Source organism: Mustela putorius, unplaced genomic scaffold (genome assembly GCF_011764305.1).
Source record: "Mustela putorius furo isolate JIRA1106 unplaced genomic scaffold, ASM1176430v1.1 tig00000551_pilon_pilon_pilon, whole genome shotgun sequence".
NCBI classification, from domain to species: domain Eukaryota; kingdom Metazoa; phylum Chordata; class Mammalia; order Carnivora; family Mustelidae; genus Mustela; species Mustela putorius.
Window position 1 is genome coordinate 5472847 of NW_025421412.1, and position 7518 is coordinate 5480364.

Genomic DNA, 7518 nt, shown 5'->3' on the forward strand with positions numbered 1-7518 from the left:
CAGAACGGTTGGCACAGATAGTGTAAGAAGTGATCAAATCAATCTCAATCCTTGGGCCAGTTTTCTGTCCCAGAACCCACTAAAGACAGGGAGGTTGGGTCCTCAGGAGTCCTAGTGGCAAGCGAATACAGTAATGAGTCCCATAGTCCTTTGCCAAAGAGATCTCTGGTCATTTATTTAGGAAATCACGTACTGGGAAAGTGGACTGCTCAAGAATAGAGGCGCCTGGGCACTTTAGTCTCATTAGGCCGCATGTAAGTCCATCTGGCAAGAAAAGGAGAGATTGTCCTGGCAGAGGGGTTGAGCCTTGACCGTGATCATGAACAGGCAGTGCCCTGCTTTGATACCGTGGGGACCAAGAAGAATATATCCGATTCCCAGGTAATCCACTGTTGGGTCTGCGTCCTCATGACCGGTGCTACAGGAAAGCCGACAAACGAAGCCGTCATAGCCGAAGAAGGGTGTTGTGAGCAAACACATAACCCTCTCGGAAATGGAGGTCACTTTACCAGGTAAGCTACTCATCCCAGCAGGGGGCCGACGGAGGGGGCAGGCCCCCTGGAACCTGTGACAGAGGAGGAGACGATGACTGTCCGTCATAGTCTCAAGATCAGCTGTAGCATCTGTATTTGATCCTGCTGTGGGCCAAAGGTCTGTGTCCCCCCAAATTCACAAGTCGAAACCTAACCTTCAGTGTGGTGGTGCTGGGAGGTGAGGCCTTTGGGAGGTGATTATTAAGGATTAGTGCCTTAGAAGAGAGACCCCATGAATAGGATTAGTGCCTCAGAAGAGAGACCCCACAGAGCTCCCCCGGGCCCTCCCCTCATATGAGGACACAGTGAGAAGACGGCCGACTGAGAACCAGGACACTCTCACCTGACACTGGATCTGCTGGAGGCTTCATCCTGGACTTCCAGCCTCCAGGACGGTGAGAAGTCGATCCCCGTTGTTCATAAGGCCCCTGATCTATGGGATTCTGTTACAGCAAACCAGATGGGCTAAGACACATCCCACTAACCTTCCTCTTATAACGTCTAAGAAAAGAAATGAAGCAGAGTCTTGAGGAAGCTGTGCCCAGAACCACTCTGTGAAGGTAATGGATACAAGAGCATAAGGAGTGGACTGTCACAGGAGCCGGGAGCCAAGCAGAGCCACCGTCCATCAGCTGAAGAAAGCGGCGCCCAAGTGCATGGCCCTCCCGGGGTGGGGGACAGGGAGCCCCGACTCCATGACCGGTCCAGGAGTGCAGAGGAATAGTAAAGGCCCACCCCGACCTCGGGGTGAGACAACGCCAAAACACCATCCAACTCCAGAGCGCCCCATGAGACCAGAGACTAAGGAAGAGGGGTGAGAAAGAAAAGATACAATAAACATGGAAGTAGGATTCCAGAAACAAGAGAAATTGCTAAAAGGAGAGTGTGCAAGTCTCTGGGGTTTTATTTAATAGAATGCAGTTAGAGGGCCAGAGAGGGCACATGGAAGCAGGTAAACAGGAACTGGACTGGACTTCTGCAGTTGTGAAGTTGGGTGACAGCCATAAGCAGTTTCATTTATAGTCCCTCTACTTGATATATATTTGAAATATGCCATAGTAAAAAGTTGAAAAACAGAAAAGGAGTGAATATGAGTGACTGTCAATGCCATCTGGGTGGCAAATACAGAAAACCAGGGCGCCTGGGAGGCTCAGGGGGTTAAGTGTCCAATTCTAGATTTCAGCTCAGGTTATGATCTCAGGGTTGTGAGATCGAGCCCCAAGTTGGCTAGTCACAATACACAGATTGACTGAGGCTAGGTTTTATGCTCCTTTCCTGAGCTGAGGGGGGAGTCTGGCTCAAGGACTAATCACCCACTAGGAATGGCAGGATCTGTTTTGACAGTAGAGTCCTCAGGACTTGATGGTGAATTTTAAAGAATAGAGCGGTGATTTCCAATGATGGCACCGCCACTCAGAAGGCAGTTTCGAAAGTCTGTGGGAGTATTTCTGATTGCTACGATTATTAAAGGGGAATGACTGGCACTTAGTGGGCAGAGCGGGGGACGCCGGACATCCTGCCTGACACAGGGCAGCTTGCAAAGAGAAGATAGGCCGGCGACCTGCACAATTTCCAAACATCTCACCCAGAATTAAGCCCGAATATAGGCTCTACAACAAGACAAGTTGCAAAGAGATTTGTTTTCCGTGACGCCGTCACTACCGTGACCCGTATCATAACGAAGAAAATTGTTTTGTCCCTTCACTCACAAATAATAAAGCTGAGCTCATTTACAAGATTACCATACTTCCTCATTTTTCACTTCGGGAGTCACCATCTGTAATGTGTCCTGACATGTCATCAACGGACCCACTCCAATTAAGGGTATTTCCCCCATCCTTGTATTTTATGCCCTTGTTGGGGAGAGACCACAGACTCTGAGGCCCCTGCAAGAAACCCCCCCCCCCGTGGTCATCAGAGAAGGAGGGGCCTCACACAGTCCACAGGGAAGAGGGGACATCCTGATGGCTCAGCAGAGAGGAAAAGCCGCAGCTGCTGTGAAAAGTTAGCACACATTTGAGGGGGAAGAAAGGCATTTAAAAGAGTATCGGAAATACGCATTTTCAAAAGATTACAGTATCTATTCAGGAAAACATCTAGGTTCTAAAAATTCTAAAAATAAATCACCGTGTTTGTCCAGGGAAGTGAAATCCCAGGATCTCATTGTCAGTTTTTTGTTTTTAAGATTTTCTTTATTTATTTGAGGAAGAGACAGAGAGAAAGAGTATGAGAGGGGAGAAGGTCAGAGGGAGAAGCAGGCTCTCCGTGGACCCAGGAGCCCGATGTGGGACTCGATCCCAGGACTCAGGGATCATGACCTGAGCCAAAGGCAGTCGCTTAACCAAAACTTTGCTGCCCAGCTACACTCATTGTTAGTTCTTTAACTTAGAGTACAGGGCATGAAGGTCGCGGGCCTGTCAAGGGACTGATTTTATTTTATTTTTTTAGTATCCTTGGAATACATCTGGTTTTCCTAAAGCTAGTTTCTAATCTGACAGTGGTTTTTAATCAGTGTCCGCTTGGATCTCTGCTCTTTCCTGCTCCTGAGCTTTCCGTACGGATTGACTTCGGATCTCCCATCTCTTGAATGCAAATGCTTCCCTGGAAGCAGAGGCAAGCGTCTTGCCGGTTCATCGTGGACGGTTAGTGTCTCTGCCAGGGAACTCATTACCTCAAATTCGGTGGCTTAGAAGAACCTCGGTCGTCTCCCTGCGTGTCTGCACCGGGCCCTGCTTGCGCTGCCTCATCGGGTGATGGGAAGATGAGCACTAGAAGTGGTTGGAATGAAGGGCCATTGGGCCTCCTCCCAACCGCAGGAGATCCTTGTAAGAAGGCATCTGCACTCAATGCCTTTTGCATTCTGTACGAGCTTATCTTTCAGAACAGGAGAAGCTTTGTCTTTTTCGCTCCTGTCCCACTTACGTGGAGGCAGACGTCAGCATCTCTCCACGCTGATAGATCCCAGGAAGCAGAGGCACGAGCTAAAACAAGGAGCATATGAGGCAAATGCGTACGGCCCACCAGAGGGCTGAGGTAAAGAATTCCTTCCTTCAGGATTTTTACTGAAAACCTTTCCTGTGCCAGGTCTGTGCTGGAGGCTAGTTAAAATTCTAACAGCAAGACACGCTCACTTGTGTGAAACTAGGTGAGGGGGCAGAAGACCCCAGGCAGAACTTCTCATGTAGCTAAACATTTCAGACACTCGATAGACCGACCTCTTGGTCAAGGTTAATCACGAAAGTAGGAACATTTACTATTTGCCCCAGATGTGGAACGTTTTCCCCGGACATCCGTGACGGGAGAGAGGAACGGTCCTACCTCGGGCTGCCGGAAGCAGAGCCTGAGAGAGGAGTTTGGTTCAGGAGCTTACGTGGTGATCTGGGGGGAAGGGAGCGCGGGCAGCGGGCCGGGGCAGGAGGAAAGCGAAGAGGTGGTTTCCTGGAGTCCGGCCCCAGGCTGGCGCCACAGGGAGGCCTGGGAGTGGAGCCTGCGCTCGGACTTGGCCCGAGCGGGAGGCAGAGGCTGTGATTCATACCCCGGGGCCCTTCACGCAGCCACGGGCCGCGTGGATTCAGCCACCAGGCTATCACTGACGACCTTCAGGACAGCGGGTCCAGCGCTGGGCGGGAGCACACGCCGCCTGAGCGCATTCGGAGAGAACAGAAGAGAGAAACTGAGGCAGCGGGGCTGCGGCTGGTAGCACCTGCGCTCACAGGGTCTCTAAATGAAAACAGGGACCTGGTCCTTCTCCGCTGGCAGGGAGAGTCTAATAGACGGGGAAGTGGTGCTGCTGAGAGAAAGGGGACGGCTGAAGGGCCAGGGGACCAGAAGCCAGTGCCCGGGTGGCAGCTGTGACCGTAGAGAGGACAGCGCGCCTGCTGGGATGGGAAGGACGGCACGACCTGGAGCGGGCGGGGTCGGCCACGGGGCGCGCGCAGACACCCTCCACGGAGCGCGCGCAGACACCCTCCACGGGGCGCGCGCAGACACCCTCCACGGGGCGCGCGCAGACACCCTCCACGGGGCGCGCGCAGACACCCTCCACGGGGCGCGCGCAGACACCCTCCACGGGGCGCGCGCAGACACCCTCCACGGGGCGCGCGACACCCTCCACGGGACGCCCTCCGCTCCACGGGGGCGCGCGACACGCAGCGCGCGCGCAGACACCTCCACGGGGCGCGCGCAGACACGCTCCACGGGGCGCGCGCAGACACGCTGCACGGGGCGCGCGCAGACACCCTCCACGGGGCGCGCGCAGACACCCTCCACGGCGCGCGCAGCAGACACGCTCCACGGGGCGCGCGCAGACACCCTGCACGGGGCGCGCGCAGACACCCTCCACGGGGCGCGCGCAGACACCCTCCACGGGGCGCGCGCAGACAGACACGGGGCTCTCCACGGGGCGCGCGCAGACACGCTCCACGGGGCGCGCGCAGACACCCTCCACGGGGCGCGCGCAGACACCCTCCACGGGGCGCGCGCAGACACCCTCCACGGGGCGCGCGCAGACACCCTCCACGGGGCGCGCGCAGACACCCTCCACGGGGGGCGCGCAGACACCCTCCACGGGGCGCGCGCAGACACCCTCCACGGGGCGCGCGCAGACACCCTCCACGGGGGGGGGACACCCTCCACGGGGCGCGCAGACACCCTCCACGGGGGCGCGCGCAGACACCCTCCACGGGGCGCGCGCAGACACCCTCCACGGGGCGCGCAGACACCCTCCACGGGGCGCGCGCAGACACGCTCCACGGGGCGCGCAGACACCCTCCACGGGGCGCGCGCAGACACGCTCCAGCCTGCCGCGAGCTCTTCTCCGGACCCGAAAGACGCTCCTGAGCAGAGTGAGGCTGACGAGAGAAACGGCGGGGAGGTCTGAGGAGAGAACACGGGGGCAACGGGCACCTGGAGCGTGTGGAGAACGAGAAAAACTCGGCTCATAAATAGCTTCCTCCACGCGGATAGGTTTTTCGTTGATGTGACACTGCCTGGGGACAAGGTCTGAAAGCAAGGACTTCTCAGGTGTTTTCGGTGCCCCAGCCCCTGCCTTACTGCTGCTACGTTCTCATCCCCGCCAGGCCCGGACGCGCGGGCGTCTGTCTCCCGAACACCTCCTTCGACCCGCACCTCCGCACGGCCGCGCCCAGCACCCGAGGACAAGCTGCTGTTTCTCGCCTCGACCCTCCGACAGCCTCGTGGTCGGTCTCCTGACGTCCTGCCGGGCCTTCATGCAGTGCACTCTCTCTTCCCAGAGCTGCGGGAGCTGCTCCACACACGGATCTGATCCTGCCGCCCTCACTCGAAACCCTGCAGTGGTCCCCACCGCTCGTGGGTGGCAGACCCTCCACAGCCCGCCCGCCGTGTCTGCTTCATGTCACACCTGTCCCTTCACTCCGTGGGCATGCGCGCTTCCTCTCGGCTTTGCTCAAGAAACCACATACTCTTCCCTCCGAAACACCCTGACACCTGCGCACGTTGCTCCGGTGACGCCTGCCTCCATCTCTTGCAAAGGATGAAAGAGAAGTTAACGAGAAGCGTAAGTGACATTGGGACAAGTCATGTATGTCTAATTGGGCTCCAGAAGTCATGGGGAGAGAGAGAGTGAGGGACAAGAATATTTGGAGACATATTTCCTGAGAACTTTCCATGAAGACATCTCCTCCCCCGCCTCTACGCACATACACACACGGACCCAATACATACAAACCCCATAAATAAAAAGAAACCCATACCTGGACACGTTATAGAAAAAAAACGAAGAACAACAATAGCAAAGAGAAAAATATGTTAAAAAAAAAAAAAGAGGAACTGGAAGAAAAAAGACAGATTATCTTTAACAAAGTGGCAGTGGCAGTTTCAGAGGATTCCTCAAAAGCAACAAGGGAGGCCAGAGGACAGAAAGTGGCACCATCACCCCTACACACACAGAAGTCGTAGACCAGTGGAAGCATCTTGGAAGAACAAGGGAGACGGTGAAAACATTTTCGAGGACCGGGAAGCTGCCCCCGGCATCCTAAAGGCAGAAAAGGTGATCCGGATGGAAGGTTCAAGAGGAAAGAAAACATCAGGAGCAAAACGGTTAGCACAGAGCTGGCAACGTGGGGGACAGCAGTGGCGCCGCTGGAAAGAGATGGAATCCGCTGTGTCTTCTTGCTGTTGGGCTGTAGGAGGAAGCTGTTGATTAATGTTAGACTCTGACAATATAAGCATGTGACTGGACTTTTAAAATTCCAATCTTTGCATTTCAGCTGGACCACCTGCCTCCCCTACATTCGATTGCTAAATTAAAGCTTAGCTGGGAAACGCAAAATTGTGAAACACGAAAGGAACTGTGGAAGATATTTATGACCTGGAAATAAGCAACCTTTTTTTTTAAACAAGACACAAAGACCGTTTATCGTAAAATACAAGATTGATAAATTGGACCATATTAAAATTGAAGACATTTGTTCATAAAAAGATGCCATAAAGAAAGTAAAAATGTAAAACATACAGTGGCTGAAGGTATATGTACAATACATATAATATCGTGGATATTACAGGATAAAAAGACTCCCACCATTCAACAGGAAAAGACAACCAAAAAAATGTAAACAAGGAATTTTACAAAAGAACAAACTCAATAATCATTTGAAATGTTTATAAATTTTATTGACATTTGAAATGTCAATAAACATTTGAAAAGACGAATAACCTTATTAGCAATATGGGAAGTGCAAATCAGGGCCGTAATGACCCAGCATTCCATATCCAACAGCTGGAGGAGGGAGAAGTCTGATGATACTAAGGTTGTCAAGAGCACAGAACAGGGGAAATTCTCCTGGAGTGTTTTGGGTAATGGACTCTGTAGTGTAAGGACCTATTTAGCCAGAGCGACTCCATCTTGGTTAAAAGCCATTTTGTTGTTTGTGCAGTAAAACTTAAACTGACCCTGCCCCTCCCCACCCCGAGAAACTTACTTAGAAGCAAGTCTGGGAAACCACTA